Below are 24,993 nucleotides of genomic sequence, written 5' to 3'. Positions count from 1 at the left end.
TGCACGTGTGCGTGCCTTTACCTTCATAAAAGAAAACTCCTGCGTTGGACGGCCAATGTGTAGTCTGGAAAGATTGAAATCTTGACATTGTCCACCTGCAGAGGACCATTGTCCCTAGTCGCCTGCAACAAATGATCTCGATCCCTGTAGTTTAAAATCCTAGCCAGAATGGGCCGCGGGTTAGCACCTGGAATTGGACATCGCGTGGGGACCCGATGTGCCCTCTCAACCGTGAAATGCGTGGACAGCCCGGTGGGAGCCACTGCAGTCTTCAGCCAGTTCTAGATGTACTCCGTAGGCGTTGATCCCGCCGTCTCTTCCGGCAGTCCTACGATTCGGGGGTTGTTCCGGCGCGCCCGGCCCTCCGCATCATCAGCCTGTGCCTGGAGGGAGTCAATCTGCTGCCGAATAAGGTGTAATTGCTCCTCATGGGCCTGGACCTGTGGTACTATGGCGTCCACCCTCTGCTCAGTGGATCTAGCCTTCTCCGCCAATTTCTTATGATCATCCTTCAACAGATTAAGGTTCATCAGGATGATACCCAGCTGCACCTCCAGTACCGACTGGGTATCACGACTCTCTTGTAAGATCATGTCTAGCTTGTCTCCTGAGGTTTTGGGCTCCATTGTGCCCTCCGTCTGGTGGGAAGGGGTGGAAGAATGTCCCATCGTCGGCGAGGGAGATCCCACTCTCTCGGGCCTCGTCTGCGCACTGGTCCTTCCGTCGCCCATAGCTGATGGCGCGGCAGGACTGGACAGCTGGTCCCCAGCAACAGCAAATAGAAAATGATAACCTCACCACACTCAGCGGAGAGCCTCAGCAGAAAACAGACTATCTCCACCACCGGTCAGCAGCGCTCGGCAGCAAGAAGGGACCAACTCAGGACAATCGCAAGGGACACCCAGGTGCCCCAGCATGTAAATGCAGCTGCTATCCCGGCTGATCATATGCTCCTGCAGGTCACCAGATTGGGGGGGTAGAGAGGTGTCCAAGATGTGTTCATGCAGCACTCATGCCGCCAGGACCTCGCTAATCAGGCAGGCCTTCGCGTCGTCGGCGGTCCCCCAGACAATACACCAGTACAGGGCGACAATCACAGGAACATGGCAGTCCCAGCGCACCCCTGAGCTCAATTTCGTGACCAGCGTCACTAATCCAGGCTTCGCAGTTTCACAATACCGGGGTGTATAGGGGTGTACTCAGGGAGCAAGGTGCCGTCTCACCATGCAACCCAACTTGTGAGGCAGAAGAAGAAGGGGGGGTGCACCAACCAGCCCCAATGTCCTGCACCAGCACAGCGTCACCAGTAGGCCGGGGGGAGGGGGAAGCCCAATGGCCACTGTCCATGGGGGTGGGGGGGGGGGGGATGGGCTCAGGAGAAAGGAGCCCAGCGTCTATTCACAGCGTCTCCCAAAGTCCTAACCCCAGCACTAGGAGGGAGGGGCCGCCACCAAAATCCTCCCGGCCCCACCTCAGGTCCAGCCAGCCACACGAGAGCAGCAGGGGCCCGGTGGCGGCCTCCACTGGACCGTGGCTCCCAACCGCTCCACGCGTCTCCAGTGCTCCGACCCGCCTCAGCCAGCAGCAATCGCAGCAGGGTGCCAGCACTGCCAGCACGCACCACCTCGGGGCCCATCACCGCCGTGATGAAGTTCGGGCGTCGCGTGGGGGCCACAACCGGGGTCAGACTCTTGCGGCCCCGACAGTCTCCAGGCCAGCCCGCAGCTTTCAGCTCCCAGCGGGCCTCAGGAAAGCCGAAAAGTGCCGCAACCCACAGGAATCCTCCGAGGGGCACCAGGCGCCCACCGATCCACGTCGGAGCAAGTCAGCCGGGTAGAGGTGTCAGACGCTATTTCGCCACCATCAAATCAGGTAGGGAAAGAACAGATAAATGCACGGATGTGAAGCCCCGGCCCGGAGCTCGTCGCTTATGCGACCACCATCTTGGGCTGCAGGCCACGCCCCCCCTTTCCCCAAGTCATTAATGGTACCGGGGAACTCATTCCCTGGTGCATGCTCACATGACACACCTGAGTGGGCACAGATACCCGTGTTTGCTCCCACCTGGTGGGAGATGACTTTTGATCAGTTTCCCTGCCCGCCCTGATGTGGGCAGGGAAACTGATCAAAATATTGCTGGTGCCTAGAGGAAGCAGCATAAGCAGCTGTTCCTTTGGGACGGGAGTAGTGCTAGCTCCCATTGCATGGTGGTAGCCGACCAGGGCAGCTGTGCCTGGGGTTTTTTATGGGTGCCCTAGGTGGGCACCCAAATGTAAGTAATGCAGGGACCGATAATGACTCAGGGAGGTGGGGCCCCGCCCCCTTAATTTAAATAAAACAAAAAAAAAACAGCCTGTGGGATGGGGTACCCAGGGGCTAATAAGGCACGAGAAGGGTGGCTCAGCAGCACCTCTTTCCTTCAATAAAAAAACAAGCTTTGACATAGCCAATAGGTCTCTCCTTTTGGACCTTGTAAGTGTTTAACTATGCAGCCATTATCCTGGCATAAATACAATACGATGTAAATGATGATGGTGTGTTATACGTGCTGTTTATATTTCAGCATATTTACTTGTGATTATTAATAACACTAAATTTAAAACACGGTAAGTGAAATGGTAGGATAACTTGGTGTGTTATGATCAAAAGATAATGTGTTTCAGAGTAAAAAAATTCCCAGAAGGTTTACCTTGCTAAAGTCATCAAGACCAATAAACATAAGCAACAGCTCATGTATTGACCAATAAATACGGCAAGAAATCGTGAAAGTAATTTTGCGAAATAAACCAAACATCATTTCAAATAAACCTGAACATTGCATCTCATAACTAGCAGCCTGATTCATCATAGACCCATTTTGCGAGTCTATAATAGCGATTCATAAGGAATCGCTATTACAGACTCGTAAAACGGGATTCATGTAGGAATCGCAAAAAGATTTGCGATTCCTACACAATCCTTATTTGCGATTAGCAAATTGCTAATCGCAAATAAGGAATAACTCCCCATTCATTCCTATGGGCCAAAAGGCCCATAGGAATGAATGGGGAGTATTCCTTATTTGCGATTAGCAATTAGCTAATCGCAAATAAGATAGAGATTTAAAGGGTGCCAGGGGTGTCCAAAGGACACCCTGTAGCACCCCTTAAATGCAAATTGAAACAGGTGTTGCGCACACACATGTCCAAAGGACATGTGTGTGTGCAACATGCAACTTAGAAAAATGCTTTTAAACGCATTTTTCTAAGTTTTCGCTATTTACCACGAGGTTTGACCTCGCGGTAAATAGCGGGCCGAAATTGCGAATTCGCAATTTTAAAATGAATGATGAATTGCATTTAAGAAATCTCAAATAGAGATTCCTTAAATGTAATTCCTCGCAAAATTGCGACATCGCTATTACCGATTTTTGCATTTGGGATGATGAATCCCAAATGCAAAAATAGAGCTCGCAAAGGGCCAGATTCTCAGAATCTGGCCCTTTGCGAGCCGATTTCGGCTTGATGAATCAGGCTGTAAGCTCCCAGCACCATAGTATATTGTATGATATTCGCCTGCTTGGTGCCTTGGAGTAAACTCATTAGTCACACAAAGTAATTCTAGCTTGCAGCCACTGCATCACAAAACTAAACAAGCAGCATTTGAAAATATCAACAACAGGTTAAGTAAATATTTTTTTTAAAAGCCACACAATTGTATAGACCATGAGCTGCATACCTCACTCGAGAGCCTTCCACCATGGAGAAATTACTAGCCACCATGATGCCACATGGGCCGGATATCCATCTCTATATGCTGTGTTAGTACCGACATATGAGTAGGGCCTTCTCCCCTGGACATACGAAATGCACCAACTATTACTATGGAGTATAGTTATCCCGATATGCAAGTGATACTGACATCCCAAGACCTTGATCCCACACCCTGTGTGTGTGCAATCTGGAATGGGGGGCCATGGGGTTCTGCTGCAAATCTGTTTACATGTGCCCTGGTAGGGTGTTCAAAATCGCTGATCCCACACCCTGTGTGTATGCAAATGGGAATTGGGAGCCACAGGGTCTGCTGTAAGTCTGTGTACCTGTGCCCTGGTAGGCAGCCGAAAGTTCCTGAGCCCGCACCTGTGTACTTTCAAGCCTGTGTGCATGTGGGGGAAGGGGGCACGCCACACGGCACTGCAGCAAGTCTGCGTGCACATACTCCAGTATGGTGGCCCACTGTATATGTGCCCATAAAATGTGCCATTGGGTAATGTCAAGTGCGTAAACATGGGGGAGATACGTGGGGGGGGGGTGGTTTAGCTGCCAGTCCATGTGCATGTACTCTAGTATGGTGCTCCAAGTGCCTGCTCCCCACACCCTGTGTGCATTCAAACAGGGGTGGGCGCGCAGAGGGATGCTAGTGGCGGGCAACTATGTATATGTGCACGTGAAAGGTGCCACAGAGTCCTGATTCTGCAGCCGAAGGAGAGTGCCAGAGGGCTTCGCTGCCAGACTGCCTACATGCACCAAAGAAGGGTGCTACCAAACTCGTATCCCACAGACTTATGTGCATGCAATTGGGAGGGCCAGGGCTTTAAGTGCGATGAAAAAAGTGGGGGATCTCTAAAAGGGCTGAGACAAACCTGTTAGAGAGGCATGACCCAAATCAGGATGTGTGCTGTATAGAAACATCTCTTGTGTTTGTTTTAATAGTCTATAAGAGAGTTCATCAAGTTCTAACCGGATGTTTGAGGCACACTGCACCTAGAAACATCACCCCTGAGGTAGATGGCAAAAGGAGGCATCAGGGGAAGGTTGTCCAACTACGTATTGCTTTAAACCCTGAAATTTCCTTAGTATCTTGTGTGAATGCTTAAATAGCATACGTGTGGCTGTGTGTGTTGAAGGTGAGCTTCCATTTCATTGCTGATCATGCTGTGGGGCGCATGACACATTCCAAGCTTACCTGTCCTTCTTTGAGCAACACAAGTGTCAATGAATGCTCAGAGACATGTCTCTCCACACCACATAAAAGAATACAGGACATAAGTGAATCTTAACGGATCCCAGCTCATGCATTTCATAACTCGTTTTCTTTAATGTATATTTGGCGCAGTTTAAAATTCACCTCACCACGGCTCTCCCAGGGCTCCGCTTCAGCATGGAGGCTAAGCAGCTGTTGTGCTATTCTACTGACTTGTTTGAGCCCAGAAGTGGTTGCCCCCAGCACCAAGCTAGATATATGCATCTATCTCAGAACCCTGCCCCTGCAGCTCAAAAGTGATCCAGCCATATCAAGCGGCGAGGAGGAGGAAGGAGTAGTTTCTGTCCTGTAACTCCAGTTCTGTAGTAGGGGTATCTCTGTTATAGTCATAATCTAGTGAATAGTCCCGCCCATGTGCGTGGACCCCGGCAATCAAAAATAATCTCTTAAGTTGTCAAAATAATGCAGAAACTGCAAAGACACTTAAGAGAGAATTTAAAGACAAATAATGCAGCCTATATCCACAGGATACACTGTCCAGTACTTCAACTAGATATTCCACCATAAAACACTACACATAATACAGCCTGCCAGTTTCTATCATAGAGAAATTTGCCTCCCCCAGTCAAAGACTCTGGAATGATAGAGAGGAAGGTAGGGACAGACAAGCCCCATAGGCTGCCATTATGTGGCTTAAATAGGATACTGTGCCTTTAAGAGAACTTTCCAGAACTTCTCCCAGTATCCCAGAATGCATAGCAGGTCCCTCTACTTTCAGTTCTTTTTGAAGGCGAAGCACGCCAGACCTGTCGCATTCCGTACATGATGAAATATCTCCACCGGGGAGGAGGGCGGGCGCTTATGACTATAACAGAGATACCCCTACTACAGAACTGGAGTTACAGGACAGAAACTACTCCTTCTGTAGTAGGGGATCTCTGTGTATAGTCATAATCTATTGAATAGAATGGCAAGCCCATCCCCACACCAAAGCGGCGGTGGAGAATAAATATATAACGCCACTACTGTGCGAACAAATTCCGCAGTGAAGCCTGCCCAACCTGAGCGTCTGCCCTGGCGTCAGTGTCCAGGCAGTAATGCTTAGCAAAGAATGAACCGACTTCCAAGTGGCTGCCTTGCAGATTTCAGCAATCGGCACGTTACGGAGCAGAGCCGTCGTGGCAGCTTTGCCCCTGGTGGAATGAGCCTTAGGCTTACCTCCTAAGGTCTTATTAGCCTTTTGGTAACATAATTGTATGCAGGACACAATTCACCTAGAGATGGACTGCTTAGAGGTCGCAAGACCCGTCCTGACCGATCCATAATTGATGAACAACTGGTCAGACCTACGAATATCTTTGGTTTTATCCAGATAAAATTTCAACACCCTCCTAACATCCAGGGAATGGAGAGACCTCTCCGCCGGAGATGAAGGGTTCTGAAAAAACGTAGGCAAAGTTATGGTCTGGTTGACATGAAAATCAGAAATGACCTTGGGAAGAAATTTAGGGTGAGTCCGCATAACAACCTTAGCAGCATGAAATACAGTATAAGGTTCAGTACAACACAACGCCTGAATTTCACTCACCCTGCGGGCCGATGTAATGGCCACGAGGAACGCCGCCTTCCAGGACAGGTGCTGCAACAAAGCCTTATGAATAGGTTCAAAAGGCTCCTTCATCAATCTGGACAGCACCACATTCAATTCCCATGAAGGCGAAGGAAGCCTGACAGGAGGGAATACTTTCTTCAATCCTTCCAGAAAATCTTTGATCACAGGGATCTGGAAAAAGGAAGTCTGTGAAGGGCATTTCCTGTAGGCAGTCAATGCAGCAAGATGAACCTTAATGGAATGAACATTAAGGCCAGACTGCGCCAAATGTAAAAGGTAAGGAAGGATGACATCTTCCTTACAGGTCGTAGGATCATGGTTTTTAGACTGGCACCAGATACAAACCTCTTCCACTTGTAAGCATATGAAGTCCGAGTGGAAGGTCTCTTAGACTCCTTCAGTATGTCCATGCAATCATCGGGCAGATTCAGATGGCCATATTGTACTATCTCAGGAGCCATGCCTCCAAACTCAAAGACGAGAGGTTGGGGTGTAACATCCGTCCCCCGAACTTCGTGAGAAGGTCCGGCCTGCACGGCAACCGAATGTGAGGAAGGAGAGACCGGTGAAGTAGGTCCGTGAACCACCACTGCCTGGGCCACTCCGGGGCAATGAGTATCATTCGAGCCCTGGACCGGGCCAGCTTGATGAGCACCGCCGGAATCAGGGGGATAGGAGGAAAGGCGTACAGAAAGCTGTTCGTCCAGTCTATCCATAACGCATTCCCCAGCGTCCCTTGCTGGAAGTACCTGGAGGCGAAGTCTCTGCAGTTGCTGTTTTCGGCGGTGGCGAACAAATCTATGTCTGGAGTTCCCCACCGTGCGAAGACTTCTCCTAGTACTTCGGCGTTTATGACCCATTCGTGGTTTTCCTGAACCAGCCTGCTCAGTGCGTCTGCCTGAACATTCTGCACACCTGGCAGATGGGTGGCCGTTATCGTCAATCCTCTGGCTAGGAGCCAGTGCCAGATCGTCTGCACCTCCTGTGACAGAGTGCGTGATCTCGAGCCCCCCTGCTTGTTGAGGTAGTACATTGTGGTAGTATTGTCCGTCTGTACAAGCAGAGAGTTGGTCTGGAAGGATGGAAGGAAGACCTTCAGTGCCAAGTGAACAGCTCTGAGTTCCAGGAAATTGATGTGATACGTGGCCTCCATCGGCGACCACGTTCCTTGAATCTGTAGAGTCCCGGAGTGCGCTCCCCATACCAGGAGAGAAGCATCCGTCATGACAGTCTGCGTGGGAATGTCCTTGTGAAAGGGAACCCCTCTGAGGAGATTCTCCGCCGAACACCACCACTTCAGAGACTGAAGAGCATGCAGCGACAGTCGAATCTTGTCGTCCCAAGATCCTTTCCTCTGATCCCACTGGTCCTCCAAGCACTCCTGCAGCGGTCTCATGTGCAGCCGTGCGTGTGGCGTCAGGAAGATACAAGAGGCCATCGATCCCAGTAGAGAAGGCACCGTCCTCACTGTTGTAGATGGAGTTGTCATAAGAGCCTGAGCCTTCCGAAGGAGAGATAATCGTCTCTCTTCCGAAGGAGACACGCTTGCTGACAGCGTATTGATGGAGGCTCCCAAGTACTGTATGCATTGGACCGGAGTCGGGACAGACTTGGCCATGCTGCGAGCTGACCGGTGGAATTGCTGGAGGAGGGCTGGTGAACCGAAGACTGTATCCATTGCAAACAATATTCAGCACCCACTTGTCCTGAGTAATTTTTCTCAACTCTGCCAGAAAAAATTGAATGCTTCCCCCTACCGGAGTGGGTAACAGATCCGGGGGAAGCAGGTTCCTAGGGCCTAGACCCAGCCTGGCCCTTGGGCGCCGGAGCCGACTGCTGGCCTCCTCTGCCCTTCTGGCGCTTCTGGAATGGCTTACGGAACTGTTGTTGATGTTGCGACTGTCCCGAAGCCTGGCCACGTCCTCGGCCTTGCCCACCGAACCGCCGTTGGAAGGGGCGGTACGTCTTCTTGGTCTCTTTAGGCTTCTCCAGGCCCACCGCCGTGAGCGTCTCGGCCTCCGCCTTCATGCGGGCCATCTCATCGTCCGCATGCTTCCCGAAGAGGGTCTCGCCGGAGAATGGTAGGTTGGCCACCCTCTGCTGTGCGTCCGGTTTCAGGGACGTAAGCCGGAGCCATGCGTGGCGTCGTTGGTTGACTCCATGGCAGAACCCATGAGCAGCCAATAGGGAGGAGTCCGCAGCAGCGCTGATAATCTGGTTCGCCACCAGCATCCCTTCATTCAGCACTTCCTGGAAGTCCTCACGCTTCTCGCGAGGTAAGTGCTCTGCAAACCGCTCGAGGGAGTCCCAGAGGGCGCGGTCGTATCGCCCCAACAGCGCCGTGGCACTCGCAGCTTTCATGGAGGTAGCGGAAGTTCCACAGACTTTCCTCCCCGCCGAATCCATCCATCTGGACTCCTTATCCGGGGAAACCGTGGATGACGGGGTGGTGGCATGTTGTTTGCGGGCCGCCGTCACAATTACAGAGTCCGGAGGGGGTTCCGTTCTCAGAAAGGCCGGATCTGAATCTGGAGCCCGGTACTTTTTCAGCAACCTCGATGGAGCCGCCTTCGTCACCGCAGGGGTGAGAAAAAGGGCCATAGCCGGTTCCTCCAGGCCCGGCACCAGAGGCAGGAGAGGACGAGACAGGTGTTTTTGATGCAATGTCTCAAAAATGACAGAAGTTTTAGGAGTAGGCACCGTCAAGGATATGCCCAACTTCTCAGCGCCCCTTAAAAGGACGTCATGGAACGCCACCAGGTCATCAATCGGGGACACCCTCGTGTCCGGGGACTCCGACAAGGTAGGAGAATAGTCCCTGGTACCAGAGGACCTTGTGCGGGAGCGAGATTTGCGCCTCCTATGGCGGCGTCTCGACCTCGTGGACGATCTGTGCCGCGATCTTTCCCTTCTCCCAGAGCGAGAGCGAGACCTGCCAGCCCGTGGCCGCTCCACCGGTTTCCGTGGCGGGGTCTTCCTTGGCTCCTCTCGGGGTTTCGGTTTTGGGGTCCCCTTAGGAGGTACAGGCAAAGACGGCAGCGAAGTGGACCTCGGCGGAGGAACCTTCGGCTGCGGGGCGGACCCATGCGGAGGGACCGGAGGTGGTGGTGGGTCGCCTGCAGGAAGTGGAGGTTTGGGTGGAGGATCCTCTTTAGGAACAGGAGGAGGAGTTGGCGACCGAGGCCGAGATGGCGTATACACCTCTGAGTACACCGAGCCCGGTGACCCCTTAGGCGAAGGGGGCTGAGATCCAGCACCTTCAGCAGGTGAAAGCTTCCTCTTTCGTCCTCCACTGGAAGCAGCGTGACTTCTGGGACTAGAATCCCTCTTGCGCCGTTTTGGAGAGGATGAATGACTCCCAGACGCCGACCTCTGTCTGCTTGACGTCGAGCGTCGCTTTTCTGGCGTCGAACGACGCTTCCGTGTCTCCGGCGTCGAACGCCGCCTCCGCGACGTCGACCCTCTCTTTCTCGACGTCTAACGCGACCCCTCGACGTCGATCTCTTCCTCCGTGCCGTCGTACGCCGCCTCCGCGACGCCCAGCGGTCCGTCTTCGACGTCGACGGCGACTTCTCCATGATCTTCGACGTCGAGCCGTCACACCGTCTCGACCCGGAGCCCCGGGGAGAAGGGGAGCACACCGCCGTCATCCCTCTCGACGTCGTCGTCGATGCAATCGACGTCGACGGAGACCGGGACCGTTTGCTGGACTTCCTGCCTCTGGGGAGCCTCAGCAGAGGCAGAGGGAACCTTCCCAGCCTGCCTAGACCCACCTGCAGCCTGCAGACGCCTCTCCTCAAGGCCAGAAAGCCTTATCTTCATCCTGTCCCTCAGAGTCCGAGCAGTAAACTGCTGGGAGATTACACAGTCCTCAGGGACATGATCTTCAGTGAGGCAGACGATGCAGACATCATGGGGATCACTCTTGGCCTTCTTCCTTCCACATGCTGGGCACTTATCAAAAAGGCCAGGCATTTTAGAGCCCTAAAACGCCTGAAACAGTACACAAAAGAGAAAGAGAACACCAAGAAAGTAAACCGGTAGCTTGTTTCCTTCCCAGTATAAGAATTGGCTTGGTAGTTTGGTCTGCCCTGTTCCCATGATGCACTGGGCCAGGGTCAGACTAATTTGCATATAGCCAAGTTCTGAGCTGGGATGGTGCAGTGAGCTAAAAAACGGTGATGGATCAAGCCCTGATCCTTGGACTGGGTAAGAGTGGTCTGCTTAATTCAGACACTCTGTTCATCACCACCCCCTTTTCTGAATCATTTTTGTCCACCATAAGCGTGGAAGGGTATACTCAGATGTGAGTCCCTAGCTCATTGCACCATCAGGATTCAAGCAAGCCGGGCCGAAGACGGCTGAAATGCCAGAAACCGGTCCCCGGTAGCTTGTTTCCTTCCCAGTATAAGAATTGGCTTGGCAGTTTGGTCTGCCCTGTTCCCATGATGCACTGGGCCAGGGTCAGACTAATTTGCATATAGCCAAGTTCTGAGCTGGGATGGTGCAGTGAGCTAAAAAACGGTGATGGATCAAGCCCTGATCCTTGGACTGGGTAAGAGTGGTCTGCTTAATTCAGACACTCTGTTCATCACCACCCCCTTTTCTGAATCACTTATCAAAAAGGCCAGGCATTTTAGAGCCCTAAAACGCCTAAAACAGTACACAAAAGAGAAAGAGAACACCAAGAAAGTAAACTGAAACACTTTTAGAACACAAAAGTGCCAAAATATCCAATAAACCCTTGAAACAAGGGAGAGCTCAATGCCAGGGTCCTGTAAGCAGGAGCCGGAAAAAAGAACTGAAAGTAAAGGCACCTGCTATGCATTCTGGGATACTGGGAGAAGTTCTGGAAAGTTCTCTTAAAGGCACAGTATCCTATTTAAGCCACATAATGGCAGCCTATGGGGCTTGTCTGTCCCTATCTTCCTCTCTATCATTCCAGAGTCTTTGACTGGGGGAGGCAAGTTTCTCTATGGTAGAAACTGGCAGGCTGTATTATGTGTAGTGTTTTTTGGTGGAATTTCTAGTTGAAGTACTGGACAGTGTAGCCTGGGGATATAGGCTGCATTATTTGTCTTTAAATTCTCTCTTAAGTGTCTTTGCAGTTTCTGCATTATTTTGACAACTTAAGAGATTATTTTTGATTGCCGGGGCCCACGCACATGGGCGGGACTATTCACTAGATTATGACTATACACAGAGATCCCCTACTACAGAAAATGTGTGACAAAAGGTGACAAATAGACAGGGGCTTATTTACAAACCCATTGTGCCACATTTGCCTCATTTTTAACATGGGAAAAGTGATGTACGGGTGGCGAAAAGTAAAGTGCTTGTAAATTAGCCCCATAGCCTTTAAATCATTATTTAAAATTAGGCCAGTTCCACCAAGTGCTACCCATCACTCACCTTATTCAGAAGTAGAGTCTGTCTAGGGATGATTACATTTTGCCACCAACCCTACATCCAGCAGGAAAGGTCATGTCTGCAGCAGGAAAGGCTGGATCCAATCCACAGGATATCATGCTGGGCATCTGCAAGAGGTTTCAGAATGACTCTAGCCACCTTGTTCTTATGGAGCAGAGAAAGGAGGCATAGCAGGCGGGGATGCCGTTAAAATAACATTTTGGGCACTCACCTTTCGGATAAACTTCATTTGCCGATTTTGTAACGAAGGTGAGAAGGGTGGAGGTGTTACATAGGGCTCACGTAGGGTGAGCCAAGTTTGCTAGGCCTGTCCACCATTTGTTATTGTCAGGCCAGGGTATAAAATCAGAGCCGGACAGGGAACCTTTTAGATGCCGGACCAAGCCCACTTAAAGCCCTGAGCGTTAGGGGTGTATGGTGCCAGTCTGTGTGCTTGTATCCGAGGAGAGTGCCACACAGGTATCTGTCCAACAGCATATGTGCATTTAAGTAAGGGTGCCAGGGGCCACTGCTCCCAGACTGGGACGTACTGGTTACCAAAACCGGCCCTGGCAAACTGCTCGGATGCCCCCGCAAGGGGGGAGAGGGCAGGGTTGGATTGGGATAAAAATTCTGCCAGGGCACACGAAAAACAATTGGCCCACATTTCCATATTGCCTTTCCTCAAAACACTGCTTCAGCGACATTGTATGTAAAGAAAGGGGGTGGGGGCCATGTTTTATTAACTCCACTTAGATTTTTTTTAAATGCACAGATTCCTTCACACTGCTGAGCCACACATGAATGCTAGTGAGATCACTTCTGCTCAGGCCCCCTGCCCCCACTCAATCAGCATACATTAATGGGCCGGCCCAGCAAGAGAAAGAGAGTGATACCTCTGCCAATCTGCCTCTCGAAAGGCCACTGGGCCGCTGGCAGCATCCTAACAGCACTGACAGCCCAGATGCTGCCTAAAAAGCAGCCCAAAGCTAGAACTCAGCTACCGGCCCTTCGGTATTTCCCGAGTGCCTGCGCTACCAATCCGACCCTGGGAGAAGGTGGTGCGGTCAAGCTGTTTGTAAGGGCCGGTTTCGGACGATTTGGTTACAGGGGGCCGATATTGCCCACCCCAGTAACAAAACCGTCCCCCACCCTTGCGGGCCACCGGGGAAAAGCCCAGTGCCCGCTACAGCCAGTCCGGCCCCGCTCCAAGACTGTGTATATGCATCGCTGAACTGTGCCACAGTACTCTAGTCCCACAGCATGTGCACATGCCAGACTCTTCTTCAGTGCCTTGACCTTGCATGCAGAGGTGGGGGCCAATGGGTCCTGCTCAGACAGCATGTGCACGCTGAGGTGAGTGCACCACTCGGCTCTTCTTCAGTGTCCTATGTGTGCTTCCAACGTGCAATGGTTCTGCTCCGCTGCAGGGGTGTGGGGGGGTCCGCCCAACACACTTGTCATGCGGAGGAAAGTTCCACAGGCTGCACATCTAAAACATGCATTCCTTCACCGAGCAGAGAAAGTGTTACTTAGGTGTTCGTGCCAGTCATTTGTACGTGCATCGAGTGAGCGCAAGTGGGGGAGGTGCATATAAAGGGCCGGGGGGGGGGTTGTGTTTTAGAAGTTCGCTTCTACTTGAGGCTTCACAGGCTTTGCACACTTTTATCACAAACACTTTTTTACATTTTGGGCATCCACCTCCCCTTCTCTGTGACTTTCAGTGGTTTGGCGAGTCCAGTACACGGTCCATTAACCTCTTAAGTGCTGCGTCGGGGCGTTGGCCGATGGCAGCACTACCTCCCCAGTGCTGCGCACGACCATTGGACGTCCATTCAGCACTAGTTCCAATGGACAGCGCAGCACTGGGGAGGGATGTTTGCGCGCATCTAAGGTGTTAATGTTGAAGCTCAGCCACAACAGTCCAGGCGTGTGTAAAAACATAAACATTATGTTTTTCGTGAACGAGAAGCCTGTGTCGCCTGTACTGACGACTTGCAGTATTTCTTCCTCAGAAATGGAAATAGTGCCAGTGTCTGTTCACATGCTGAAACACAAAGTGCACGGTGGAAATTTGCAGTGAACAGTGGGTTTTAAACATTTGAGGGCTGCAACACTGGTGAACACTAAACATAACTTAGATGTAATTTTACAGGGGAAGTGTGGAAGCTCCACAATAAATTTCACTATAAGGCTGTGACCAGAAGTACCAGTTAAAACCTCATGCACTTGAAGCAGGCTCCGACATTGGCACACACCCTTCAAAGTTACAGGCAGGTTGCACAAAAGGTGTTGTACAAAAGGGGACCTTTGTTGGACATCGACCAGCGAGAAAGATAGGCATTGAGAGAAACAAAAAGAGGGGATTGTGTGAGACTGGGATGGGTCAGTTTGGGGCCTGTGGCCTGGCTGAGGACACTAGTTCTATCTCCAGCTAGAGCAGCCATAGATGAGCAGGCAGCAGCCTCTAAAGCTCCAAGTGGTGCTTTCACTGAATCTCAGCTCTTGCTCTGTGATAACATCTCTTTGATTCCGCTTGCATTGTACCTCCCATTTGGATGCTACAAATTCCACCACTCCGGGAACTATGGCTATTCTCCATTCTTTCCCATACACCAGACTCTTTGCATAGAATCCTCAAGGTGGAGCCCTCTATGTGGCTAACATTGCTTGGACGATCATGCACTTTTCAGTGTACAAGATGCACATAAAGGTAAACAGTTAAGAGACTCACATTTAAATGTACAGTAGAAAGCCAAATCATTTCCTTATTAGAACTTTAACTTCTTACCAAGTATGCTGTATTTTCAAGCAACTAGACCAGCAAATGTAGACATAGCTGATATGGATCAAAAGACTTGGGGGTGCCATTGCAAAATGCAATGTGGATCAAGTAACAATGGGTAGACCCTATTAGGAATTTAAAGACCACCATGCAGGGTGAGTTTCGGATGTTACAGTAAGTTCCCTTTTAGAAGATAAAGTGCAAAATTGTGCATTAAAATCACATTGGGCCAGGTGTGTTGACCAAAACATAAGCTATAAATTCCACTTAAAGCCTCCAATCCCTATTTCTCCTCATGTATCTAGCGCTCATTTTGATCCTTTAACTTCCCTCGTTCTTACTCTATTCTATCCCCATCTCATATTCTGTCCCCACTGCCCCTCTCAACCTTCCCACTCGATGAGTTCTGCTGCGTAGATCCACAAAGTCATCCACCCACAGAAGATGTTTTCCGTCATTAGGGTAATATGACGGAGAGCCTAGTAGTAAATCCCATAGGTAGCTGAAGAGTGTGTATGTACATGGCAGTCATATTGCCTGTCTTTATGAGGAAGTTGAGAGCTAAGTGAACAGACGGCAACTCCAGGCAGTTCATGTGGTAACCTTGTTCTTGAGACAACTACAGGCAAGTTGGCCTGAATAAACACTAGATTTTCCCAGCTATCCTCAACTTCAGACCACTGAACCACAAGGCACTCTTGTAGGAGGGGAGGGATGGGGGGAAAATGATGCCTTGTATGTGAAACAATGGGAATGCACAGGCCATCATGCCTAGAAGACGCAAGGCAGCTTTTACAGTTAGATAATGATTTGGGGCTGTAAAAGAGGTAGCCGCGGCAGAAATGCTGACTCCATTGGTTAGAAGTACGCGATCCCCATGACTGTATCCAACCGAGACCCTTAGCAAGTGCTGCATATGCAGAGGCTGTGGGTAGGACTGGCAGGCATTTATAATTCGGGCACCCTGTTTTATGGTATTTGTTTTTTTGCCATTTCCGTCTGTATTTATCCATATTTATTTTTGGCAAATTTTATCTGTATTTATCCATATTTATTTTGGGAATTGTGGAAAAATCAAGCTGGAATTAGTATATTTCCACACTTATTTAACCGATATATATGCACTCATGCTTGAATGTCTGCCAGGTTTAAGTGCTGTGAAAACCGCAGAAGATAAATCAGGATAAGTTACTTACCTGTAATCCTAGTTCTCTTCCAGGGGTATCCTCATCAAAGTCATAAGCACTGAATATTCCCGCCCATGTGCAGGGACCCCGGAAATAATATAAAATTATATATGGAAATCACATATATCTAGCTCCACATATATGTATGAACATATATCATTTTTTCTTACACCAATGCAGCGCCAAACTGAGGCTAAACAATGTAATTACCCATACATATGCTGTGTTTGCAAGGATATAAAACACACATTAGGTCAAATAGTACTTGAACTCTGTGTTTTAATGAGCAAAACATTCATAAATCCTGACAATTGCTAATAAATAGACATTGTTAGCCCACAGGCTTCCCATCATGCCTCAGGGGTAACAGTTGGGTCAGTTGTTCTTTGCATGACCCTGAAAGTCAGGGCTCAACCATAAACTGTAAACATTTTTACAGTGTCTCATTTACCTGGGGAGGCTGGAGGGTTGCTTATGACTTTGATGAGGATACCCCTGGAAGAGAACTATGATTAAAGGTAAGTAACTTATCCTTCCCTTCCAGGGGATCCTCATCAATAGTCATAAGCACTGAATAGAATAGCAAGCCCCTCAACCACCTTCAGGTAAATGAGAAACACATGACCCAACCAAAGAGTGTAATAGCCGAAGATCAGCTATTAAACAGATTGCGCAAGGAGTCCTGGCCTACTTGTGTAACTGCTCTAGTGTCTGAATCTAGACAGTAGTGTCTGATAAATGTATGGAAGGACCTCCAGGTCGCCGCCTTACAAATCTCAGACATGGGCACATTATGAAGAAAAGCTGTAGTAGCCGCTTTTCCTCTGGTGGAATGCGCTTTAGGATAAAACCCCAGGGTCTTCTGCGCCAAATGGTAAGCAAGTTTGACACATGAAACTATACACCTTGAAATAGAACGTTTCGAGGCTGCATAACCTGGTCTGATCAATCCATAGTTGACAAATAACTGATCAGACTTCCATATTGTTTTGGAGTTATCAAGTTAAAATTTCAGAACTCTTTTCAGTTCAAACGAATGCAATGCCCTCTCAGCTGGAGTTGAGGGATTGGGGGAAAAAGGTGGTCAGAGAGATGGTCTGGTTTACATGAAAATCTGATACCACCTTAGGAAGGAAAGAATGATGTGTTCTCAACACTACTCTATTCAGATGGAACACTGTGTAAGGCTCTTTGGAACAGAGAGCCTGAATTTTGCTCACCCTGCGAGCTGACGTGATTGCTACCAAAAAAGCAGTCTTCCACGAAATATGCTGCAAAGTTGCTTTATGAATGGGTTCAAAAGGTGGACCCATCAATTTTGATAGCACCAGGTTTAACTCCCAGGGGGGTGACTGAGGTCACACTGGAGGGTAAACCTTTTTCAACCCCTGCAGAAAATCTTTCAGAGCTTTCAACTGGGAAAAAGACGGTTGGGAAGGTGAACACCTATAAGCTGTTATAGCAGCCAAATGAACCTTAATCGAATTAAACTTAAACGCTGCTTTAGCCAGATACAATAAATAAGGAAGAATAACTTCTTCCTGGACCTTGATAGCATGACAATTGTTCTGCATATACCCCATATAGAAACGCTTCCACTTGCATGCATAAGAATGTCTTGTGGAAGGACGTCTTGCCTCTTTTAAGATGGACATGAAGTCGTGCGGCAGTCCTAGGTGGCCGTATTGTATGACCTCAGAAGCCATGCTGCCAAGTTCAGTGACTGAAGGTTGGGATGATGAATCCTCCCATTCATCTTGGATAGCAGGTCTGGCCTGCATGGCAATTTTCTGTGCACGGTCACTGATAGATGGAGAAGGTCCGTGTACCGCCATTGTCTCGGCCAATCGGGAGCAATGAAGATCATCGTTGTGTACGAGTTTGTCAGCTTGCTCACTACCTTCGGGATCAGCGGAAGGGGTGGAAAGGCATACACAAATTCCCCTGACCATTCTATCAAAAGGGCATTCCCTTTCAATCCTGGTCGGTAGAATCTTAAGGTGTTTTCGTCGTCCACGAAGAGATCTATGGTGGGATGACGCCAAGACTGGAAGATGCCTTCGACTACCTCGTCGTTGAAAATACAGTCTTCTCTGTCTTCGAAATGCCAGCTTAGAACGTCTGCCTTCACATTCTGTTCTCCTGGGAGGTGGACTGCTGTGATTGACAAATTGCGAGCCAGGAGTCAATGCCAAATATTTTGGGCCTCCAGCGAAAGAGTCAATGAGGGTGTCCCTCCCTGCTTGTTCAGTTAGTACTTTGTGGTGATGTTGTCCGTCTGTACTAACACGGACGGGTTCTGAATCGAGGGAAATAACGCTTTGAGGGCTAAGCGGACTGCCCTCAACTCCAGCATGTTGATGTGGTAAGTATGCTCTTTGGGGTACCACAGACCTTGCATTTGCAGATGACCCATGTGTGCTCCCCATCCTTGCAAAAATGCATCCGTGATTAACGTCTGGGCAGGAGGAGGCTGATGGAACGGAATTCCGACCTGCATATTTTTCTTTTGTCCACCAAGGAATGGATGCTCGCGCTGCGTCTAACAGTGTGATTTTATCGTCCCAGCATGCTGATTGCTGGTCCCACTTGTCCTCCAGATCCTGCTGAAGGGAACACATTAGAAGTCTGGCATTCGGGACCAGGAAAATGCAGGATGCCATCGACCCTAGCAGGGAGGCCATCCTTCGCACCCTTAGGTGTTTGCTGCGAAGCACCAGTTGACACTTCTGAGCTATGGAACATTGTCTCTCCTCCGAAGGAAACATTTTTCCTACCTTGGAGTCTAGCAGAGCTCCTAGGAAGTGTATCTTCTGCGTAAGCTGCGAGACTGACTTGTTGAAGTTCACATGCAGACCCAGCCGGTGGCAGAGGTTGATGCAGCTCAGGAATTGATTTCTTACACTGCCTGGGGAAGGTCCTTTCAACAGCCAGTCGTCCAGGTATGGGCAAACGAAGACACCCCTGCAGCGTAGAGCGGCTGCTACCACTGCGACACACTTCGTGAGCATTCGGGGGGCTGACTTCAACCCGAACGGTAGGACTTTGAACTGATAGTGAGAGGGTCCCCACCCGGAACAAAAGGAATCTTCTGTGATTGTGAGCGATCTGCACATGAAAATATGCTTCTTATAGGTCCAGCGAACACATCCAATCTCCTCTCCTGAGATGTGGATATATTTGATGAAGCGCCAACATGCAAAACCTTTCTTTTTTGACATACAGATTGAGTGTTCTTAAGTCCGGAATGGGTCTGTATTCTGCCTTCTGGCCCTTTCTTCCGACTAGAAAATATTGAGAATACACTCCTTTCCCCCTTTGAGAGATTGGCACCCTCTCGATGGCTGACTTGTCGAGAAGGATTGCCACTTCCTTTTTTACAAAAGGTCCAGCTGATGACTTGATGCTGGCATTGGAGGAACGGGTGGAGGCAGGTGCTGGAAACAAAGACAGTATCCATTCTGAAGTGTAGCCAACACCCAGCGATCTTTTGTAATGGTATGCCACTCTTCCATATGATGCGTGATGCTTCCCCCCACTGGAGTGGTTAAAGGATCTGGGGGAAGGAAGGACTCATTGTTTAGATTGGGCTTTGTTTTGATTGTTACCCTGGCGCTGATTTCCACCGCCTCTGGAATTACGCCTGCCTCCATGTTGAGATTTATGCTGCCCCTATTGGTCCTGACCCTTCTGCCACTGAGGGGTTTGAACCCTCTGCTTGGAAGAGCCTTTATTGTAGGGAAGAAACCTTCGGCGAAACTATTTTTTCTTTTCAAGCCCCACAGCTTTAAGAGTGTCCAGTTCTGCTTTCATCCGCTGCATGCCTTCATCCGTACTTGCCCCAAACAACGATGTTCCTGAAAACGGCAAGTTCAAGATACGGGATTGAGCTTCAGGTTTCCATGCAGTAAGACCCAGCCAGGAAGACCTTCTTGCCCACACTCCGTGAGCATAGCCATGTGCTGAGAGGGTCGCACCGTCCGCTGAAGCGCTGATACCTTGGTTGGAGACTTGGCTGCCTTACAAAAGAATCTCCTCAAAGTCTTTCTGATCCTCCTGCGGAAGTTTCCAAATAAACCGCTGCAGAGATTCCCACAGGGACCTATCATAACGGCCCAGAAGCACTTCCGCATTGGACACTTTTAGGAGGGAGGCTGAAGTGTTGCAGACTCGTTACTTCCCCATGAACCCTGCGACTTGCTCGCCTTATCAGGAGGTACCGTAGACGAGAAAGCTACAGCATGGGATTTTCTCACCGCTGCAATGATTACAGAGTCTGGTGGCGGATCGGCTCTGAGGAAGAGTGGATCCTCCTCTGGCAGGCGGTATTTCTTGAGAATCCGCGCTGGAGCGGCCCTTATTGTCACTGGAGCGAGGAACACCTCCATGACCAGTTCCATAATCCCCGGAACCAAGGGTAGCAGGGGTTTGGGCGCAGACCTGTGGTGCAAAGTCTCTCAGGTTTTGGTCTGTTGCGTTGTCATGGGGACTCCTAGCTTAAGAGCCCCTCTGCCCAAGATGTCCTGGAAGGTAAAGATGTCATCCACAGGAGATATTCTGGATGGAGGACTGTCCGTTAAGGTCGGAGAATAATCCCTATGAGATCGAGTAGGGGAAGAGGAAGAAGTTGGAGATTGAGTTCCCTTCTGCTCCTAGACCTGGACCTCCATCTGCCGGAGCGCTCCGGGGTGCGTGATCGTTCTCTGGGCCTGGACACTGGCCTGTCTCCATCTGCTGCCAGCCTGGACGCTGTTTCTTTGTCTGACGCCCAATGATGGAGAGGCCTGTACCATCTTGGTGATAATCTGATGGAGGGCGACTTCAGAGTATCTCATCTCACAGGCAAACTTATTGGAGGGGGTAATCTCCTCTGTTCATGTGTCGAACAAGAAGGAGAGTGCCTTGACCTCTCACTGTCGGAGGAATAGATCACCACATCTGGGGACCTGCTCCGGCGAGAGGAGTGAGAGCCTGAAGAAGATGATGAAATGCTCACTGGAGGCGAATTCTCTCTGGAAAGGCTTCTAGAGCAGGATCTTGAGCGACTCCGTGATGTCTGATCCGCTGGACCCCTCTTTCTTCTAGCATTAAGACTCTTGCTCCTAGGAGAATGTTCTGTAGACCTAGAGTGTCCTCCTGAGGTCAACTCTCCCTCTGCCGCCAATGCAGTCTGTGGAGATCTCTGCTGTGATGGTGTTCTGTGACCTGGCGACGGAGCTGGTAAACTCGACTTCGTAGCTTTCTGCGACGTGGGACAAGACACCGATGAAGGAAGCTGCGCAGAGGCCAGTTGAACTTCTCCTTGCGGAGATCTATGGCTCGACGTCTAACACCTCTGGGATTCAGATGGAAAGACTTGTCTCGACGTCGGGCTTCGGTGTTGATAAGCCAGCGACTTATGACTCGAAGTCGAGCGTCGATGCTTTGATGCCGAAGGAGGATGCCTTGACAACGAGTGTCGGTGGTGCACTATCGACGGAGACTGCTTCGACGTTGATCGCCGGTGATGAGGAGACGACGACGGGGTGTGCCTCGACATCAAGCGCCAGTGGTGAGGCAATGATGGAGTAGGCCTCGACATCGCGCGTCGATGATGGGACGCCGACGGAGTGTGCCTCGATGTCGAGCGTCGATGAGACGCCGGAGTAAGCCTCGACGGCGGACGCTCATGACTAGGTGTTGACGGAGGAAGCTTCGCCGTCGAGGGTTTGTGATGCTGCATCGAAGACTGCTGTCTCCACATTGATCTCCTATGCATCAACGGAGACCTCTCCCTCGACGCCGAACGTCGCCTGGTTGACGTCAGGGGAGGTACTTTGGATCACGACGTTGGAAGTCTTCGTCGTCGATGGAAAGTGACACGTCTTCGACGTCGTCTTCGTCGCCGCTGGTAGCTTCGACACCGATCCCGACACCGAAGGTGAACAAGTCAGGACTTCTCTTGACGTCGATCGCACCCCTCGTTTTTTCTGCCTCTTAGGAGACCTACCTCTTTCAGAGAGGCCATCTATTCTTATCCTCTGTCTATCCATGAGGGTTCTCCTAGAAAGATTCTTGCAGTGTTCACAGGAATCTGCTGAGTGTGTCTCAGGGAGACAGAGGATACACACAGGGTGTGCTATCAGTTCTGGGCTTCTTCTTCCCACAGGAAAGTCAGGTGCAAAAGAGAGAAGGCATTTTGACAAAAATATTCCTTTTTTGAAAGTCAAAAAAGGTAGCACTGACACTCCTAAAAGAAGTCAAGTAAAAATTGAGGAAAATCAGTAATATTTTTTGACAGAAAGCCAAAAAAAAGGTAGGAGTTGTTAAACTAGGGTCCTGATTGAAGGAGCCGGAAAGAAGAACTGACCAGTCACCCCCGAGGCATGTTGGGAAGCTAGGGGTCATGCCTGCCTTAAAGGCACGGTGCCAGTTTTTGTTGAAAATGCTTTCATTTTCTATGCTATTGCTTTACAATGCAGCCTGTGGACTAACAATGTCTATTTATTAGCAATTTTCAGGATTTATGAGTGTTTTGCTCATTAAAACACAGAGTTCAAGGACTATTTGACCAAATGTGTATTTTATATCCTTGCAAACACAGCATATGTATGGGTAATTATATTGTTCAGCCTCAGTTTGGGGCTGCATTGGTGTGAGAAAAAATGATATATGTTCATACATATATGTGGAGCTAGATATATGTGATTTCCATATATAATTTTAAATTATTTCCAGGGTCCCCGCACATGGGCGGGAATATTCAGTACTTATGACTATTGATGAGGATCCCCTGGAAGAGAAGTGCACTTATCTGAAGCTATGCACATTTCTGTATCAACCTTGTGCATATCTACTGCTGTTAAATCCTATTTACTAAAATTCCTTTCTTTTTTTAACCCCCTAATCTGTCAATCTACATATCTATTGGCCTGCCAGTCATGGCATACAGTATTTATAATTGCTCAAAAAGCAACCTAATTTCCGTTTTTTTCCACATTTTTAAAATAAATACAGACAAGAAAATGAATGTTTTCTGTCTATATTTATGTAAAAATGGAAAACAGTGAGCCTCATTTATAATGAACCCTAGGCTGTGGAATAGGGGGTACCAATGCCTGTGTGTGGGCTAGACTCTGCAGCCTGCTGCCGGTCTTGGTCAGCCAATTGTCAAGGCTGGGAAAGACATTAATGCCCTCCCTTCACAAATGTGCAGTCTCTACAGCTAGGTACTTCATAAACATCCTTGGGTCCGCAGTGACCCCGAAGGGAAGTACTTTGCATTTGTAGTGTTGTCCAATTACAACAAAGTGAAGGTAGGTAGCGCTGATGAGCAGCATGGATGAATATGTGGAAATAGGGGTCCTTGAGATCGAGCACCCTTGAGGAGTCACACCACCTATCAGGATTCAAGAGATTTCTTTGGAGAAAACAACAAGAAAACGACAAAGCCCACCACTAAAAGGCAAGAGTATGCTAAGAGTGTGTATCTACACTCACACATTACGTACATAAAGATCCCAATCTATATTCACAGGTCTAGTTGAAGATATCCCCTGGAAGCCTGATTTCTGTTGACTTCAACACTTTACATTCTTTTTTCTGGAGCTCTTTTCAACACATCTAAAATGGAGATTATGTATTAGGGCATTTTGAGCTTACAGTTGACCATGGAGATATGCGGACATCTTGATTGCTCCCAAGATAAAAAATAAATCTTATTGTTACACATATCCGATCTCGACAACTAGCGGTTGCAAAAGTAAACAGCATGTGACTTTAGAAGAGGTTCACGGTGCACAACTGACTTTCAATGGTTCCTTTTGTCTATAGTGCAGCAGTTCTTAACCATTTGACTTCTGTAGACCCCAACCGAATCATTAATGGAATCCCTCACCAATCCATTGTAAGAAACTGGGACTGCCAGCGTAAGCAATTTCTATGATATGAGCCTTAAAACCATATTGGAAAAAATACAAAAACAAGTATACACCAAACAAATATTGTGAAATTCACAATCAACTATAGAACAGTTAAGATGTTGCTTCTTTATTTGGGGTCGAGTGACACCTCGCAGGGTCCTCGAAGCACAGGTGAAGAACAACTGCTCTAAACAATGTAGTAGTTTCAAGCTGATTAGTCAAAACTTAACTGGCCTAAGGATCCTATGTTTAATGATTAAGATGAGGTCATGTGTGAAATCTCCACTGAAGTCATAAGCATTTGAACAGTTCTGCCCATGTGCGGGAATCCTGGAGCACGTCCTCATTTAATATCTTTTAAATTGTAGAAATTCGCCTTTCTTTATGAAAATCTGCAGAAACACTTAAGAACATAATATAAAGCCTAGAAAACAGGCTACATTGGTGAAATCCTACAGGTTGTACTTAGAAAAAGGGTCAGTATACCCATATAAAGGTATAATTTGAGGTAAATGTTTTTACAAACCAGCTTAAATCTTTCACAAACCCTTTTCTGTAAAAGTAAAAGATAAAGGATAGTAGGAGAGGGTTGCTTCTCAGGCTGCTATTATGAGAATTTAAAACTTTGATTGTGCCATCGTGCTCAGCAGGTGGGTGTTGCCTCAATTATTTTTGATGGGAAGCGCAGCGATAGATAAGCCCCATAATTTCTTCTGCTATTTCCACCAGGGATGAGGGAGGGTTGTTTATGACTTCAATTGAGATTCCCCCCAAGAGAGAAACAGGAATACAGGTAAGAAAGCATGCCTTCTCTTGGGGGATCTCCATTGATAGTCATAAGCATTTCAATAGAATTGCAAGCCCATCCCTACCAACTGTGGTGAAAAGAACAGAAGATAAAAGTATAGGACTGAGTTAGGTAAATACATTTCTGAGGGAGGCTTGTCTACGTGAATATCTACTCCAGCATCCTAGTCCAATCAATAGGGTTTGGTGAGTGAATGAACAGATCTCCATATGGCCACAACGTAAATTTCGGCAACAGACATTTCTCATTAAAGCAGCAGTAGCTGCTTTGCCCCTAGTGCAATGAGGCTTAGGTCTAACCAACAAGGTTTTGTTGGCTTTTTGGAAACA

This window comes from Lissotriton vulgaris, chromosome 6, assembly GCF_964263255.1.
Source record: "Lissotriton vulgaris chromosome 6, aLisVul1.2, whole genome shotgun sequence".
Classification (NCBI taxonomy): Eukaryota; Metazoa; Chordata; class Amphibia; order Caudata; family Salamandridae; genus Lissotriton; species Lissotriton vulgaris.
This window is presented reverse-complemented; position numbering follows the sequence as displayed.